At 36.4% G+C, this 19,130-nt stretch overlaps 2 pseudogenes; both read right to left on the bottom strand.

The window, feature by feature from the left end:
* The window catches only part of LOC122144584, a 31,222-nt pseudogene extending 27,359 nt beyond the window's left edge, over positions 1–3,863 (bottom strand).
* Positions 3,864–15,026: 11,163 nt separating this feature from the next.
* The window catches only part of LOC122144576, a 7,979-nt pseudogene continuing 3,875 nt past the window's right edge, over positions 15,027–19,130 (bottom strand).

Raw genomic sequence — 19,130 nt, 5'->3', positions numbered from 1 at the left:
AGCCAACACTGTGTTATCGTTGGTTTGCTGAGTAAAGCCTTTACTACTCCAAACAAGCAAGCTGAGTAAATATGGCCAGATACTGTCTCAATGAAATGCTGTCTTCAATGTAAACAATGAAATGTTGTTAACATTTATTAATTAATGGTTATTTATTATTAACAAATTAGACAACTGTCCTATTTGGACATGGAACTTGCAACAAAGTCACCAGATGTATTGGTGCTAAAACCCACCACAAATCACATTTTTTTAAAACTGAATGTTCGACCCCTTTTTGGTTTATGAACCCACCAGTTTTTAATATATAAATGTAAAAAATTATATTATATATATATATAAAAAATTAATTATATTTAGATAAATGTGTTTAAATGGTACACTACGATTTAAAAGTTTGAATGTCAGTAAAGATTTTTTTTTAATAAATTCATACTTTATTAAGCAACAATACATTAAATTTGATCAAAGTGACAGTAAAGACACTTTATAAAGGTACAAAAATATTTCTATTTCAAACATAATACTGTTCTTTTGAACTTTCTATCAATGAAATCAAGACATGTATTAATTAAATTTATAAAACAAATGTGAAACCAGAACTCTGAAATCCACAAAGATAAACAAGCAGCACAACTACGACTGTTTTTACAACATGTTTTCTTTAAGCACCAAATCAACAGGAATAGAATTATTTCTGACACGTGAAGACTGGAGTACTGATGCTAAAATTCAGCTTTACCATCACAGGAAATAAACTGCATTTTCTAAAATAGATTAAATGAGATTTAATTTAATTGTAATAATATTTCACATTATTACCTGCATTTTTGATCAAGTAAATTCAGCCTTGGTGAGCATAAGGGACTTATTTAAAATAAAAAAAAACCTACCATCTTTAAACTTTAAGTAGGTAGTGTAATAATCCACCATGAACATTAAATGTTATTCCAGTTTCCATGCCTAAAATTATTTTTTTTCCATAACTGTGGTAATCCAGCTCATTACAGAGTCAATACAGAGGATATACATAAAAATAAGTGAGTTTATTTGGGGGTCGGCTGGGTGGGGGGGGGGTGTGATGCTTTTAAGGTTTGACTCTACAAAAATGCTCTTGAAATCTACAAACAAAAACAATTGTATTTAAACTGCAGTTCAGAGATTAATGGCCAAAAAGTCCTTTCGCCCACTAATCCCAAATGTTTCTGCCCTGTTGTATAAATCTAAGCAATTCTGCCTGATGCAATACTTGCCTAAATACTGTAAAATCCTTATAATCTGTGCTCTCTGATGCAATATGACAATGTTCAGTGCATCACAACATTTTGAAATTGTTAGCTGGCACTTCCTGCGTATCACTATGCGGTCGTCTTGTTTTCGTTGTCATGTTGGAAGTCCTCTATCTGTAGGTGTGCAGACCCCTCACACTTCAGCAGCTGAATTTTCCTCTGCTTTCACACTCTCATTTTTTGGAATAGAAAAGATACACACGCGGTGGAGGGCCAGCAGGTCTACCGCATTTCAAAGCGTTTTGTTGAATAATCCCTGTAATCAAAATTTCTCATGTTATACATCACAATTTCATTCATACACTGCAGTACTGTCTCTAGACCCCCAATACTGAGCCCAGTCCCAAAGAGGGAGGGCTAAATGGAGAAAGAGGTGCAAACGCAGTTGAGCGCAGGACAGCGAAGTGTCTCTGTGATAGCACACCATCGGGCACCCACAGCAGCCTTTCTCCCCCCATAAAATCCCCACCATTTCCACACTCGCATTCCTAGACAACAGCGGTCCCGCGGGCCGCGCCCCGCTCAGCTCTCCGGGGCGCAGCACAACCTAAAGGGATTAGGACCTGCGAGACGGAGAACCTGGAGAATTTTCTGCCGAGCATTCAGCTGGCGCTATCACTCCAGCATCCAGCAATTTGTCCCTAAACGGCACGCTTTAGGGGTTGGCTGATTTTTTTATTTTCTCTCTCTCTAAGCCCCAAAACAGTTTCTTGCAGCCCCCCATCCCCCTAAAAGCCTCCAAAAGCCACCCTGCCCGTGCACATGCTCCTAGAAGAAATTTGTTTCCCCATTATTGAATACATTTTGTTTATGTGCAAAGGTGTTCCAATTGATGCACAAATGCGTCTATGGGTCAATAAGACGGCGTAAACCAGAAACGATAAGAAAAGCAAAAATCGTATAAAAATGTAGTTTAAACACATGTTGCCAAGTTCTTAGAAATGTACTTTGTTGGTTTCATGTGTTTATTAAAATGTTTTATACCTTTAAAACAAATAATAATCTAATGTGGGTGGAACTATCAAGTAGTAATATTTCAACAACTTGAATACATGTAATATACACACATTAATCATTATTTTGTAAACAATATTATGTGTTTAGAATTTACAAGGGAAAAATTATTTTTTATAAATATAATGAATGAATTATTTTTTGGGGGGAGCCACAGCTCATTTTACAACCTGAACCTTGCCTTGTCATTGAAATATCAAATTATGATATTGTATCTGATATTTTAAGAGACTTCTTGACCTTGTTACACAAACAAACTAAGGGTCTGCAGACAAAAACTAGTGTATTCTATCATTTATAGTTTTATGTTTTGTTGTTGTCTACATGTTTGTCTGCATTTAGGTTGCAGCACATGATTTTGTTGGTCATACCACATGGACTTGGGGGCAAAAGGTTATTAACATATTAAAGTGCAGTTAAGCATTATAATAGAATTTAGCCGAAGATGTTATGTTATGTTTATTTGAATAGGGACAAGTATGTCACATAAACACTTTACATACTACAACATTTTAGCCGAAGCTAATTCTCAATGTCCTTCCCTAGTGAGCCTTTACAAAAAATTAAACAATACACAGTTAAAATAAACAAAATAATACAATATAAAACAATATCAACAAATATGAACCTTCGTATCAGAAATTGCACATTTAGCATTTTCTTCATTATTATATTAGGACAGATGTCTCCTCTTTATTCTCTTTTACTTAATTCTGCCCTGCAAAAAAAAAAAAAAAAAAAAAAACACTGTAAGGTAAGTGCTATGCCTACAAGAGTAATTTACCTTTGTGTTAATAGCATTGCTTAATAACACATCAAAAGCATTAAATAAACTGTTCCTTCTGGAAATCCCATGGGAGGATTAGAGGACTAACATAAGGAAAAAAAAAAAAACCTTGGTATAATATAATCACAAACTGGCTAAAGGGTAACAAAATCAATTCTTTTATTATATATGATAAATCTCACATGAATACAGACTGCTGCATGTTTTGCAGTGCAAGGATATCATCATGTACAGTATTTCTCTCTCACTCTCTCCTGATTAATGCTCTGACGTCATTCCAGATGGATTAGTTTTTCTGTTCTCTTGGCAGCTTTTATGGCAAAAAAAGGCATCTGTAAAGGCCATTATTGCTCGACATTAAAACCAGAAAATGTTAATTGTATAACAAAAGTTTAGCTTATGCTATCCTTCTTTAAAACAGACATCACTTGGTCTAATATGTTGTTACATAATGTTGTGATATTCATATATTTTAGGTGTGACTTCCCAAAAATCATTTTTGGGTTCCACTGGCTGTTGGATTCAGGCCGTTGAATAATAATCTCATAGGGTTTTCTATGCGGTTAGCAGATTTGCAGAAGTTTCACGTCATGCGGTGTATGTGATATTACAGTATGCTGTTCTGTGATAGGCTGCATGTGACATAAACACAAACACACGTGACTGAGTGCAGTCTCACCTGAGTCTCCGCCGGGCACAGCGCGCGGAGCAGAGGCGGCATACACAAGCTAAACACACGCGGCTGTCGCTCCCGTCAGCGTCCACGACGACATTCCAGCCGTCTTCTAAATTCTAAGTTAGTGTTAGTTATTTGAAATCTTATGCATGTTACACGTTTGTTAGACGTGTCTCGAGACCCGTTCGTTTCGCGCGTCTAGTCTGCAAACGGCGCGCACTCAGAATATGCCGGTGAACTCATCTTCATTCTCGCACCAGTAAACGGAAGCTGTATTAGCAAAGTAAGTTTTTAAATTAACAACGTTATCGTCTAAGTTCCCCGCTTTCCTTGTGCCAGCAACTGTGTGGATTGCATTGCTAATGTTGCTCTTAACAGCGGCGTTTGCGCCAATATCAACGTTATAAATATCGCGCCAGTGCGCGTTTTAATCTTCGCAGTAGCACAATCGAGACAAACTGCATTTAGCCTACATCTCCACTGTTGATAGTTTCCTGCAATGGTACCATCGTTACTGCAGAATTCATAATAAATAAATAAATAAAATAAGGGATCTCTACTAAAACACTGGTATAAGCTTTCAAATCTCTTCTCTCTTACTGAGGAACAATGTTTGACTGATGTAGTAACTATGATAACTATATACCCATGTTTGTTTCTTTTCTTATTTGCATCCTAACCATATTTCTTGCTGTTCTAGAGATGGGACAGGTTTTTTTATTAGGCTTTAATCCCATCATAATCTAGTGATGTGTAAACTCAGTGCCTGCTGTTATGATTAATGATGTGCTTTACTATAAACCATAGCCTTACAGAAAGTGCTACTTTAACTGTAACTATTACCATTATTGAAATTAAATAGAAAAAATGAATATTCTAAAAAAAAAGTCACACACATATTTTTTTGTTATAGTTTAATAATAACAGTTAACTGCAGCTGGCAACTTGTGTGACCTGATGTGGAACGTCAAAAGTATCTTCGATGTGGATGTAGTACGAGACCCTTCAGCGCCTGACGGGTGGGAAAGGTTACCCTCATAAAAATGTCAAGCCAGACTGATCATTAATCCTCCACTATCTAAAGTGAGTCCTGATCCTTGGACTAAACTGAGAGCCAGAGATGTGTCAGCACATCCGAGTTTCATAATCTCCCCCTTTACTACCGTCCCTACTGTCTAATCACTGATTCAACCACCCCCCGACACACACACCAACCACACACACACACCACACGTCTGCCCTGCTCTAACACACACACAAGCCTGTTTTTTATTCTTCTCTTTAGACACATTTTAAATTGCTTCTAGGACAATATGTGTAATGAAAGTGAAATCATAATATAGAAATGTTCCTATAAATAATACATACCCCGTGTCATCTTAAACCAGTATACAACCGCAGACTTTGAGCAATGTGTATATAGTTTTCTCTCTAAGCCACAAAGAGTAATAACATGCACTTAATAATAAATTTACATTCTTTTTTTTTTTTTTTTTGCAATATGGCTTCAAATAAAAGGGAGGAACGTTGATGCCAGTTACAAAAGCAAAAGTAGTAAAATAATAAATTACAAAAACATTAAAAATAAATGTATAATAATATATATTATCTGTGAGATATCATATTAGAAAAAGAATAAGATAAGTTTTTTTATTATGAGTATAAAAAAATATGATCTTGATTATATATATATTTGTGTGTGATTTTATATCTATATAAAAAATGAATTTGTTGACCTTAAAAACCTTATTTTTGACCTTTTTTTTTTTTAGGGAGATGCCTGGTGACTACAGCCAGTGCAGAGGAGAGAGCAGAAAACCACAGTATTTTAAGAGCAAAGCCATCATGGTAACACTTCACATATTGACATCTGCACATAAATTAAATCACGGTGCATCAGTGAAAAACTGGATTAGGTTTTTCCTAAATCACAGATAAATCCGCCACTCGTTGCAATATGTTTCAGCTCCAGCCTGTTGCTTACTATCTGCTTACTTACTGTACACTGACAGTCTGTTTTAATCTAAACCCAAGAGCCTAGCAAACAAGTGGATTTTCAATAAAGCCCTTTAAAATCTGTAGAGAAAAAATCCCATGATCCTCTGTGTTAGCTACACAAATATGCACAAAGCAGTGAAAGGATTCGGTCTGAAACAGATTAATTGCAGTGGTAAATGTAGTGTGTACTATGTATTAATGCATGCTATTTTATTACCCTATACAGCTCTATCAGACGAGCTTTTTACAATTTCTGAGACAAGCATGTAGTGATACCTGTGATCTTGTTTTTTTTTTAAAAAAAACAAAAAACAAAAAAAAAGGTGATCCTAGCGCACATCAGACCGACAATTTTAAGGGGCATTCAGGCCACCTTTGTCTTCTGTTTACCTCCTTGTGGTTTACAAAGCACTCCCAATTAAAATCCCTGAGATTAGGACAATTGTGATTAATATTGGTTTGGTGGGGCCTGGAGTATGAGATGCAACAAAAGCAAGGGCTGCTTGAAATTGCCTTGCAGCAACGAACACCTAATGGCGGTAATTAAAATAAGAGGATTCAATTTGGCCAAAGCAACAGGAACCTAAAGATAATGCATGTATCTAAAATTGCAGTAGATGCCACACTCTTGATTCTGCTTCTATCATGTTTGTATGGCGGGGATTTTTTTCAAATGACTTGTAGCCGAATTGCAATAAACCCTTTAATAAACACTATGGGGGGAAAAAACTTGTAAAAAGTTTTTTTTTTTTTTTTGACTTAATTGAGAAAATTTGGGTATTAAAATAAAAGTGTATTAGACTAAACAATATTTTTGAGAATATATAAAATATATATATATTTTTTAATTATTTTATTTATTGTTAGTTAATGCTTGTACAGAATAGGTTAATGCTAATTATTACATCTACTACTACATTTTAACATTAAGTTGCATAGATTAAAAAATAATGTATTATAAACAAAAAGAGCGAATCGGGAAAGAACAATTTTTTTAATTTTAAGAAATAAATACGTTTATTAAGCGTATTAAAGAGTCAAGAAATTGTTGTTTAAAAGATTTTGTTTCAAATAAATGCTGCTAAAAGCCGCACAACTGTTTTCAAACATTGACAATATTCAGAAATGTTTCAAATCAGTATGTTAGAATGATTTCTGAAGGATCAACAAGTGACAATGAAGACTGGAGTAATGATGCTGAAAAATTCAGCTTTGCCATCACAGGAATAAATTACATTTTTTTTAAATGGATTAAAATAGAAAAGCTATTTTAAATTCAAATATTCTGCACTATTTGTTTTTACTATATTTTGAAGAAATAAATGCAACCTTGGTGAGCAGAAGAGACTTCTTTCAAAAACATGAAAAACGCTTCTCAAACTTTTGAATGGTAGTATATATTGAACAATTGTATATTTATGAATTAACATTCATCTGAATTAATAACTGCTGTAAAAAATTTATATAGTTTTTTAATGCATGATTCCTACTATATTAACTAATATTAATGAGTTTTAAAAAATTTTGACATAATGGAACCCAGCCAAAGAGTTGACCGAACTAAATGAAGTGGTTATGACTTCAAGAAAAGAATGAAACACCAGAAAGGTTTGAGCTGTGTTACAGAGACGCGTTGCGGAGAGAGCGTGAGACTGAAGATGTGCACGAGGGAGAGAGGACAGCACATCACAGCATGGGCTCGAAGTGGGAGCAATCCAGTTACTTAAACCTGATCAAGATTTAATTAACACAACGCTCGGCAATTACTCTGTAATTAAAGTCATTTGTCCTCTTGTGGAGCTGAGAGTGCCACTGCTGCCATAGAGCTGCAAATGAGAGAGAGAGAGAGAGAGAGAGAGAGAGGAAGCGAGGAGGGGGATGATGAGGGGCTCGATGCTGCTGATGTGTTTGTGTATGAGCCCTAGCTCTATAAATACACTGCCATTCTGACTGACTGCTTGTTTTGTCATTTGAAAAGAAGGAAAGAAACTGTATAAATATATGTAAATTCACAGTATGGGTTTGCAGAAGCAATTTGCCCAACTTTAGTTGATATTGTTGAGATAAAACTGAAAACATGCTTGGTCAGTATATGATTAAAGATATCAGGGGCTGTTCCTGTATATAAAATATTGGTAACACTTTAGTTTCAGGACCAGTTCTCACTATAGTTGCTTATTAGCAGGCATATTACTAGCATACCTGCTGTTTATTAGTACTTATTAAAGTGCATGTTAATACCTTACCTAAAACTTAACAACTAAAGTTATTTTATACATCAAGTTAAGCTAAGTGAAAATGAAAAATGCTGCTTTGGCAACTAAAGCAAAAAATATGACAACTAAAATAAATTTTAAACAAAATACTTTGCATTTAATTAATTGTGTTCCTTTTGAATCATATTTAATAAATGTATGAAGGAGAATGGGGCTTGTCACAAAAAGTTCAATGCAATTCGGTGGCCAATTCATAAAAATCTCATTTGTGCCTGGACCTTCGTGGTTGTGGTTTTCTTTTCTTTTTTTTTTTGATACGAATCACACAAATCCATACAAAATCACCAACTTAAAAAACAAACAAAGCATGCATCTCATGAGATTTCTATTGTAACTGTCTAAAAGATACAGTTTAACACAAGTTGACATAGTGTAGCATAATGGTAAACTCTATGGGGTAAGTTGACAAAAAGGGAACTTTTTTTATTGACAGTGATTAAAATATATATATATAGAATCTATATATCTATTATATTATATATATATATCACAAACCCGTTTTTATTATTATTATTAATTAATTAATTAAAATTACAGCATAAAACATAGGGCTTATGTGAATAACTTGAGCCTAAAAATATTTGTGTTTAATAATAACAGATAATAGAGAATGATTTAAAACAAGCATTTCTGCAACTGGATTTTTGACTCACTCACAGCTAATGTGACAACAAGCCCCGGTCTTACCCTCAGTCAAGGTTTTATTTTATTTTATTTTTTTTCGGTAACCTGGAACAGCTCACAAATGACAGATGAAGAATGTAACTGTGTGCAGACCCTTTAATCTTACGTCACGTTTACTATAAAAGGGGTTTTTACTGAAACGACTTTTGCGCCTTTCGGCTGCTCGGTAAACAATTATGATGACAACAGAAGCCAAACTGAGACGACTGTGCTGTTCTTTTTGCAACGAAGCAAAGATTACGCGTTTGGCCTAAAAGGCTAGTAAAGAGACATTTCAAAACCGTCAACCATTCAGAGGGTGAGGACAGTTGAATGCGGACCTCTCCTGTCCTCTTCCTACCGAACCAAAATCTCCAGACAGTAGCCACAAAGCGCAGCTCCACTTACAGGCCGTAGATAATTAATGGGACATTTTCCACAGCGGCAAAACACAGTGACTAATTGCACTAGACAGAAATAGCGAGGAATTAATAAACATGCATCCAACACTTGCCACGATCCCCTACCGCTTCAATTTGCCGGGAGATTAAAACGACTGCCAAGTTTACTAAATTAGAAGCGCGGGGGAAACAAACGCGCGCCGTGTTGTGTTCGCGCGCACGTGTAGCATTACTATCTCTTATTTACAGGCGATGATCTGCATATCATCTCACGGGGAATCACGCTGGGGGAGAGAGGTAAATATCAAGTTCACCATCCCTGCTATTGATATTTTGGCATCCTGCCACCTGTGGCAGTTCACCCTGGTCGAGAGGGACTGTTCCCCTGCAGGAGCAAAAGAGTTCAGCAGTCAACACCTTCCGAGAGACTCTAGACCTTAAAACCCCTGAAGGACTGCTGCTGACATCTGTCATCATTTGGAAGCTAATGGGATCAAACAAGCTTCCTACTGCATCCAGTGACAAAATAAATGGAAAACTAGGATTTCCAGTTTATCCAGCAGGATCATATTTGATTCTGAGGGAGGAGTTTTGTTTTATCCCATTTAGGATTGGTTCCAAATTATAATATAAAAAATTCCATTAGCATTCCATCCCGGATATTTGGATGCTCAAAAAAAAAAAAAAAAAAAAAAAGACCTCATGCGGTCACAGGACACTGATCAGGAAGTGAATTCAAAAAACACAAGATCAATACCGTGTACATAAACAAAAGGGGAAGGGAATCCTTTTTTTTTTTTTATCTAAGAGCTTTTATATGGTTTTCAAAAGTTACATTTAATGACATAAAATGTCATGCGGTGTAACCAGTAAATAAAAGGTAAAATATTTCTCAATCATCATTTATAAAAGGTAAATGTTATATATATAAATAAATACACACCACATGACATTTTATAACCTTAACTAATATCATAAAAAGATAATATTGTCTGATATTTCTGATACTTACCTTTGATATAATTTCCAGTACTCCCCATGACCACATGACTTTTGCGATACTACACAGAAAATTAGAAGACTTTTATAAGCTATAATATATTATAATTTTTTTTCTATATATTGTAAGTTTTTTTTTTCTTTTCAAGAATTTTATTCCTGTATTATGACTTTTTATGATATTGCGACATTTTTTAGAAGAGGTGCATTTGAAGTCATCACATATATTTGCACACTTCTTTTGAACAAAATTAATAGAAAAGAGGAAAAATAGCAAAAAAATCTCTCAACATGACTAGTGAAGATGAACATTACAACATCCCTGTTACATACGAAAACGAACACATTTTAACAAGACCACTTCACTGCACTGTAATTATCATCAATTTTCTTTGTTCTAAAAGATTGATAAAGAAGCCTAACATTGTCTGAAAATCACCTCTTCTAGAGGACTCAGCACTCAAACCATATTTTGGTTTGATGTCCCAATCTTGACACTGCTGATGGGGGTGACATGTCTTGATTTTATGCGGCGCTGATCCTTCAGCAGTTGGACTGTCTGAGCTGGCAGGCATCCTGAAGGAGACAGCTAGCAGGCAGCGCAAAATAAAAAGACATTCTCTCTTTCTCTCTCTGAGCACGAGCATGCAATATTCCCTTGCTAAGCCTTCCACATTACGTCTCGAACAGTTTTGGTGAATGCACAGATCTCATAGAGAGAAACTATTGCTGAACTGTATATTTCAAAAATCAGTGCAAAGACAGGAAAAGGTACCAGCTGTAAGGCTTAATCTTTATTTTCATAATTCAAACAAGGAGAGAACAGAGTACAGGAGCAAATATTTCGGTCGTTTGTGACAGCCATCCTCTGTGTATGACTTCGTAGTGAGGTGGCCTTTTCAGGCATTTAATATTACATCACACTTGAGAATTTTTTCACATTACAAATAACCACAAAAGACAAGCCGTAAGCTTCATCACAAATGCAGACGTTATGTCATTTTTAATAAAACCCTCTTAAATGGGGGGCAAGCCAAGCAGAGATTTTCCCAACGATCTTTCTGTCACCTTTACTACGCTGACTGTCATTTGGAGAGACAGCGTAGAGTGGGACCGAGACACATCCCATCTCCCCAGCATCTACAGGAGGAAATGTTAATTAGCAGTCATGGCATCCCACTGATCTCCCCTTTCAAAGCAGCTAAATGGCATGCTCAGAATCGAAATCCTTTTATATGCCCTTATTTGCAGAGAGAGCGCGTATGAAAGGGACCATATGTCATCACTGTTTGGTTGCCATTATTTGAAGCCCTTTCATTCTGTGATTCAAAGTGTAATTTTTCAGATTCACAGTTAGTTTGAAACAGGGAACATGCACAACTGCAAACGAGCCATTGCGTGAATGCTTTTAAAAATTTAATAGCTAAAAATGTTATTCACAGAGTGTTAGTGAAAATTTAGTTAAAATAGTTTCATGTTTTTTTTTTTTTTTTAATCTCGTGTTAATATTATGCATTTTAAATTGGTTGCTTCTTAATTTATTTTTAGTTTAGTATATTAAAAAAATAGATTATTATAATCAGAAGGTTATTATAAATACAATGGCTTAAACTTCATGAAAGGTGCTCCCTTCATGAACTAAATGTATTATTAAAAAAGGCAACAAATTAAAAATATAAATTGCAGTAAAAAATGTGAAAATTGTACTAAAAAGACGTTTAATTTATTGAATTATTCTTAAATGCAGTCATAATGTTTCTACAGTAGCTTTAGCTCATGAAAAAAAAAAAATGTTAGTGTCACTGTGAAAAATTTCAAGTTTATAAAATATGATAACAGCACCCTCTTGTGGGCGTTAATAATTCACACAAACTTCAAAAAAGAAACGTGGACGATTTCTTATCATTTTTAGTGATCTTAATTTTAATATTTTTTTATTTTAATCTCTCACAACATCAGATCTCTGGTGATGATTTGTTTGTTTTCCAAGCGTTATCTTCAAAAAAAAAAAAAAAACCTTCATAATTGTGTTGGGAACTAAATTTTGAACTTTTAACTTTATGATGGGTTTGATGATGTAATGTAAGAGCAACTGAAGAAAAAGGAGTAGGAAAGAAGCAGACAGGAGGTGCGTCCCAAATCGCGTACTTATGCACTATTCTATGACGTTTTGTAATGACAAAATAACCTTATAATATTCATACTCTACATGGTTGAGTGCACAGTGCATAATTTGGGACGCAGCTAGACTCTTTTATAGGCCTGAAATGTGCAGGATTTAACATTCATTAGCAAGTGTAGTAAAGTTTCTCTAAACTTTTGACCTAAAGACAGTGACAGCCTCATGGTAGAGATGTTAGTAGCAGAGTGTGAACTTCACTCATTCACTCAGCACACAAGTTTGGTTATTCATGTTTGAAACATGAAAAAAATTCTCACTGCTCTTAAAGGGCATTCTGAAAATATCTACATGGATAACTCTGAAGTAATGAAAGAAACAGAAGCGTTTTCCAATACATACATGTCTAGAAGACACATCGCTGGTTTATTACGACTAAAGCTTTTGCAGTGAAATGTCTTTTATATTACAAAAATGTGATAACAAAAAAATGCAAAGACAAATGTAAATGCAGCATGGACTATTTTTTTTTTTTTTTTTACAGCCCTGTGGCCAAACATCAGTTTTGCATCTTGATTAAAACATCACAATATTGACTGCGTGGCTAATAGATTCAGTGTCTGTACTCCATCACTTCAGTGTTGTTTTCTTTCTGTGTTAAACTGTCTACTTGCAGCGAAAACGCTCTTTTTTTACACTGTTGTTGCAAAGCTGCAATTAAAACACTAAAGCTCTGTAGTGTAATGTTTATTGTGCCTAATTTTGAACAACTGAAATTTACAATGGTTTTACACATGTATTTGTACTCCCCTGGAATTCAACCTGACAAAATATAAAAGCTTTTTCACAAAGTCCTTTTTGGCATTTAAAAAAAAAATAAAAAACTGGCCTTATTTTAGTTTACCACTCCACATGGAAGCACCATCATTGTTAATAAACAGTAGCTTTGTTAAGTAAGTATACTCCCCAACCAGAATTCATTTTTGCTTTTGGTGTGAAAATTTCACAATGATATGTTTCAAGGAAACACAATATCCTCTAGTGTATGTATAACCACACAAGGCGTTTACACCACAAGTACTACTTGTATATCTAAACAAAAAAGAGAACAGAACATTCAATTAACAAATGAAATCCAATGTGACATTTTAGAGCGTTACATTTCATATTGGGTCTGAAATCAACATGGAGTGTTGGAGGAAACATTGGGTTATTTTGCAAACACAAGCATAATCAGAAGATGGATCAAAGGCTTGTGCATCAATAAAAAATACATGACTACCGACTGTTCACAGGTTAAGTCTCCAGACACAGCATGCACTTATAAATGAGTGATGACCCATTTGTTGTTGTTCAGGGCTGATACATTCATAACCGACACCTAAAGTACATATTTGAATAAATATATTAGTATCTGTTTTAAAACTAACTGTACATGGGCTATGGTGTACACAAACCAAAATAATAAATACTTTTCAGTGATGAAAAACGGCTCTGTAAATGCAAGTTTTTTATAAAAATACCCCTTCAGTACGTCTAAAATATCTTCTTCACTTCCCTGTAAAAATGTCTTTAGACATTAGAAAATCATCTCTGTATAAATTTTTTTAGGAAAATAGTGGAATAAAGTCATTTTAAAAAAACAATCTCATGACAAGCTTATAAACAGTTGAAATAGGAGAATTTTGACCAATGAGAAATCATCATCAAGTGAACACTGCGTCATAGCTCCTTTACGGCCATAAACCCTCCACCATCATCGTTTCATTCTCATTATTTTCTACATTTGTTTAGATGGTAACTGCAGAATATTCCACATTTCTCACCATCTACTGTGATTATATATATCAAGCATCAACATGTGGCAAACGAACAGTGGGCAAGTTATAATACAGTACCCAAAATATTTGGGACACAACATTTCAAGATCTACTACTTTAGTTTACTAACTCTAAAGCCAGTTCCATAAATATTTGGCAACATCCGTTGTTAATCTGCTTACTGGTTACCCCAGTATGAATAAAAATACCTTTACATCAAAGCTTTTAGACAGAAAAACAGCATGTGTTAGTTTCCGAATACCTTTTATGAACAGAGAACTAGGCTAAACTGACAAATCACTGTAATTTTCTTTAATGCACGATCCTCTGAAAATGAAGCTTCCACTGTGGCTGGTTATTATCCTGCAGGATCCTTTAGGAGTGTTATGGTTGGTACTCTTCATGTTATAAAACTCATCAGAATCACCATTTTTTTTATTCTTTGGAAACAACCATTTTAGTACTGCAGATCCCAAATCACTTCTCCAACAGGTGGATCCTTGTAGAAGCCCTCAGTGGAGTTTGGGATCCTGCCCACACATTGAACTACTTAAAATAATGGATGTTAAGAAGATCCTGGTCCTGGGGCGCTCTGACCATTCTGCACAGTTTCTGCAGTTCCAACTCTACACACTAGAACCAGATAATCAAGTTCTTTGGAAATCAATGGAAGGATTAGTTAAAACAACAAAACTCCACAGGAAGGTTGATCACCAAGACAGAACAAAAAGCATCTCTAGTCTAAAGCCAGGTGTAGAAATATATTAAATCTCCTGAGTGATGTGCTCATACCGGTGTGAACTGACATCTTGAAGGCTGTTAGACAATAACTAAGGAAATCATGACGGACACCTGTCATTCGCTAACTATCACCACACCTCAGTCGCATGAGCAAGAACCTGCTCTCACAGCAAACGCAGTTTTCAAGGGCAGTTTCACAGCTTGCGGTCGCACTTCTTCTAGGAATTGTCCTTCATCATACTGGACTCCAGTTACGCTATAATCCACTGTCCACCTCCTCTACACTCTCAGTCTATAGGCCCCTGAAAAATGAGCTTCGCCCACTTTTGTGCCAGATTGAGTTGGGTAGCGCAGAAGGGGCAGGCGGCATGGAAAGCGTGGGTGCCGTGCGGTAAAGGAATCTCCGCCCAATACCGGGGCTGACTTTTCAGAGCACACGTGACCGCAAGGTACAAAGGCATGCGTTGGTTGCTCCGGTATCGACGTAAAAGGCTGGTTTCGCATCCGAGCCAGAGTGGCACGTAGGGGCCCACGGTTCTGCACATGGGACACTCTCTTTGAGCATTGGGGTCTCGTTCAGAACGGTGGCCCCAGTCGTGGTAGCCATGAACGTGGCCACAGGCAAGGTAGACCCAGGGCTGCTTGTCCTCCTGGGTGGGGACACTGGCCAGGGCACGGCTGCAGCGTTGCATGCTGGGAAAGGCCAGGGTGTTGAGGCCCACGGGCACTGAGGCCCGGGCTGGGGGCGTTCAGCTCTCTTGCGCAGGGCCTCCAGTGCTTCTGAGTGGGGTGTGGTGAAAAGGCCGTCAGCTGTGCGCCAGAGTAGTGTGGCTCCGCACAGGTCAACCAGAGAGCCATCCTGGAGTACGTTACTCTCACTCTCCACCATAACAGAAAACATACATCTGAGCAGTGCATTCATTACAGGTGATCAATCCTTTTTTTCAAAACACATGTCCCATGTTGGATCTGCCGGGAAACTGGAGCCTATCCCAGGATCTCAGGCTTTAGGAACGGAAACATCTTGGGACAAATGGCCAGTCCATCACAGGGCTTCTACACACAACAGTTTTGTTTGTTGGTACACTTAGTGCACATTGTTAACATTTCTCAATGAGTTTGATGGATTAATTGAATGGCTGGATATTGTTTTTTCAATATCTGATACTGTTAACTTTTGTTTACGAACACATATCCATGAGGTTTAATGTTTGTCTCAAGTATTTATTTTTAGCACATGTTTTGTATTAGCAAAACATTTGATGTAGTAATGGTAAGCAATGAAATAGTGCATAACACATTTGTCCTCCAGGAGAGCTAGAGTTCGAAGACGCAAACATACTGCGGCAGCTTGTTCTGCACAACTCGTAATAACGCAACTTAACTGCTTTGGCTTCCGTTCTATCCTGTAGAAACATTTTTTTTGATTTAACACTCCCTTAAAAAGACACTCACCTTTTCCCTTAAAAAAAAACACTCAATATAAAAAAATATATAACTCTTCTGAAATTATAACTATGACTTTGGCAACCTGTTGAGACATAGTGAAACAACATGATCGGAGTAAGACAATATCCATAGGTACTAAAAAGTCAAAAGCTCTATAAATTTATAAGCCTCTTGTTAAATGTGTCTTTGAGTTCCCAGGTCCAGTTACGTCCATAACGTTTTAGAGGATAAGGTTATGCTACACATACAGTGTTAATTTTCAAAAATATTCCAATGTTTCTGTGATGCAATGTAAACTCATATAAAAGGTATCATGTGCATGAACTTCCACGAACACTTTGTGTTACTTGTAAACACTTTAATTTTGCGTTATGGGCGTGACGTTACGGACGTTACATTAAAAGAAAAATTGAAAAATTAAACACACGTGATGTGTTCATTCCGCTGGCGGCATGGCAGTGATAAAAACATCCTCTGTATTTCAGTGAAATGTAACATAGCCTAATGTCGTTAGCTATAAGGGCAATCATAAGTAAACGTTAATGAAACAAATGGTTGTTTCACTGGAGAATATTGTATGATGTTTATAAATAAATTGGAATAGGGAATCGACATCTCAAATAATAATGAAAATCCGTTAATCATCTTCTGCTGTAATGTTCCGTGACTGTCCGTTGTGTTTTTTATATAATATTCACGTCCTAGTAGAGAGGCATCCTGAAAGTGCACTAGGAACCCTGATTAATTTAGGCTCGAAACAGGGCGCACTCTCAAGCTACGCTGCCAGTTCAAGCTCAGGTTTTGAGGACAGCTCGAAGACTAATTTTACACAGAGTAAAAATGGCAAGATACCTAAAAACAGCATCCGAATCAGGGACAAGTTAGAGTTGAATAGAAATCTAGTTATATTAATGTCTCATATCATGTAGCAGTTGACGGGAATAGTTTCAGCAGCTGAGATAGCCCAGTTGAGTTAGTTCTTTCATCACCTCAGATAAGATAGGTCTTAAATGACATGTAGATCAGATGGTCAGCCTGATCCGTGGATTAATTGTAAACTATTTTCCGAATGCATTCAGGATTCCTCTTGAATTGATTCTGAGATTAGTTTTTAACCAGCCGATGGCACTGCGTTCTTTAGAAAGCATTGCATACTCTGCCTGCTGTCCAGTTACTCTCGTCACCACACACACACACCCAACCACCTTGGGACCTAGCAATAATCATTCACTAAGTTCAAAAAATCTTCAGAATAATTTCAGATTGGTTTTCTTATGTCAAAACTAGCATTAAGATAATTTTGTGTGTCAACAAAAGTGACATGATGATTTCATTGTTGAATTTTCGATTTTGTGTGTATTTTCAGACACGTCCAATCCAACGAGTTTTGTCACATCCATAACTTAGTTTTTTTCCTCAATATGCACTTCCAGAAAAAAAACTTAATATTTTTGAACATTGTTTTTTCTCATGTTCACAGACCCCTTCATCATCATGTGGATATCAATATTTTATACAGTTGCAGCAAGACATACTAACCAGTTTTGCCTCGAGGTTAGGAGCGGACTGCGGTTTTCTCCTCAGTGTGTAAACATCTCCACACACTGATATCTCCCTCCACACCACCAGGCTTGGACTTCACTTGTGTGGACCAACCCGCCCCGGAGTGCATGACTAGCACAACATCATTGGTTGTCAGCCCGTCCAATTGTGACCATCTGGATACTTCCCATTTAAGTCTGCTTTCTCCTACAGAGAGCCTTAATTCTATCATACCCAAAAATGAATGCATCTGCACTCTTTATAGTGACACATGGGTGATCATTCCAGTTCGCCGGACACACACCTATATTTACCAGGTAAGTTTAGATCTGTTTCCATTGGATCAGCAGTGGAATTACTTCCCAAGACAGCAGATACACAAGGCGTATATATAAATAAAAGCTTACTAAAGTAACTCAGAGATGAGAAATGTATCCCACAGACAATTCCATTTTCAAAGATCAGGCAAGAAAACCCACTTACTCCGAGAAATATATTCTTGGAAGAATCAAAGCCTGCAGCGTAGATATCGTGCTGTGTAGGGCGGTTACGTTCACACACCACCCGGCAGGCAAAGCGGGAGATGGTGCTTTGAGTGATGGGTGTGTCCTCACTCTCCCCTCCACCCGACACAGTGTCAGTCACCACAAAGTCAATCGGACCTTCCGTTGATCGTCCAATCTAACAGACAACAGAACAACAAATGATTTCAAGTTTCTCAGATAATCCAGGGCTGGGGAGTAATGAAATGCATGTAACGGCGTCAAACGCATTTAAAACACAAAAATAGGGGAACTAATTTCTTATAATTACATTTTAAATGAGGGTATCATATTACAGTTACCTTTCCGAAAAAGTATTATAGATAAAATAAAAGAAATCACATTATGGTGTGAAAAATAGGTCAAATAAAATAATTCAACAATTATAATATAATAATTTAAGTAAAATTTGGAGTTTTACCCATTAAGTCAACACACAGAGGCACCAAACAAACTGTGCAGCACCCTATTCATTTAGCAACTCCTAGTGGGCGTGCATCCATGCTCATCACGACACAAAAATTCTCCTAGAATTCACACTTTGCATTCAGTTAACAGATCTATACGAATCATGCATGAAATAAAAGTTTATAAAGTCAAACGATAGCTTTATGTGCTTTACAGGTGAACTTGAAGTCTTCATTCATTCGAAATGTTCTAGAATAGATCATCTTTGGCGCAGTAACGCGAGTTCATGATCCAATTCGTGAACAGATGATTCGTTTGAGTCAATCTTTTAAAATAATCATTAATTTTGTTTAACGAAACCAGTGTGGAAACCAGTGGTTCACAAACTGGATAGATCTGAGGTGTG

Source organism: Cyprinus carpio, unplaced genomic scaffold, assembly GCF_018340385.1.
Source record: "Cyprinus carpio isolate SPL01 unplaced genomic scaffold, ASM1834038v1 S000006728, whole genome shotgun sequence".
In the NCBI taxonomy this organism is placed as follows: domain Eukaryota; kingdom Metazoa; phylum Chordata; class Actinopteri; order Cypriniformes; family Cyprinidae; genus Cyprinus; species Cyprinus carpio.
Note: the sequence above shows the minus strand (reverse complement) of the source record. Positions and strands in the feature narration are given on the sequence as shown.